Below are 573 nucleotides of genomic sequence, written 5' to 3'. Positions count from 1 at the left end.
AGGCTGATAGTGTTGTAAATGCATCCACATTGTGTACTTTTACTGTCCATCTCGTTGCATCTTGTCTAGTTAATGGCCACTGATAATTATTGTTAGCAATTCTCTCCAAAATTTCATGAGCTTCATTGTAAGATTTAGACAATAAAACCCCGTTTGCTGAAGCATAAACTATCAATCTAGTGCTTGGGTTTAATCCATTGTAAAAGGTTTGCATTTATATGTAGCAAAGAATACCACGATGAGGATATCTTCTGAGTAGCTCTTTAAATCTTTCCCATGCATCATATAAACTTTTATCTTCAAGTTGATGAAAAGATGTAATCTCATTCCTCAATTTTGCATTCTTGGTTGGTGGAAAGTATTTCATCATAAATTTATCAAGCAAGTTATTCCATGTTGTGATGGTGTCTAGTGGTAAAGAGTTCCACTATGCCCTTGCTCGATCTTTTACAGAATATGGAAAAAGTCCGAGTGTCAAAGCATTCTGTGATGTTCTAACAATTTTGAAAGCATCACTCACCTTCAAGAACAGTTTGAGGTGGAGATAAAGATCTTCTGATGGCAATCTGTTGA

At 35.4% G+C, this 573-nt stretch overlaps 1 non-coding gene across 1 annotated transcript; it reads left to right on the top strand.

Moving 5' to 3' along the window:
* Window positions 1-230: 230 nt before the first annotated feature.
* LOC112495901 (small nucleolar RNA R71) lies at window positions 231-337 on the top strand. The gene has a single exon (XR_003062308.1). It is a non-coding gene; the product is annotated as a small nucleolar RNA R71 (small nucleolar RNA).
* Window positions 338-573: the final 236 nt, after the last annotated feature.

This window comes from Citrus sinensis, chromosome 6, assembly GCF_022201045.2.
Source record: "Citrus sinensis cultivar Valencia sweet orange chromosome 6, DVS_A1.0, whole genome shotgun sequence".
Taxonomy (NCBI): Eukaryota; Viridiplantae; Streptophyta; class Magnoliopsida; order Sapindales; family Rutaceae; genus Citrus; species Citrus sinensis.
This window is presented reverse-complemented; position numbering and strand designations above follow the sequence as displayed.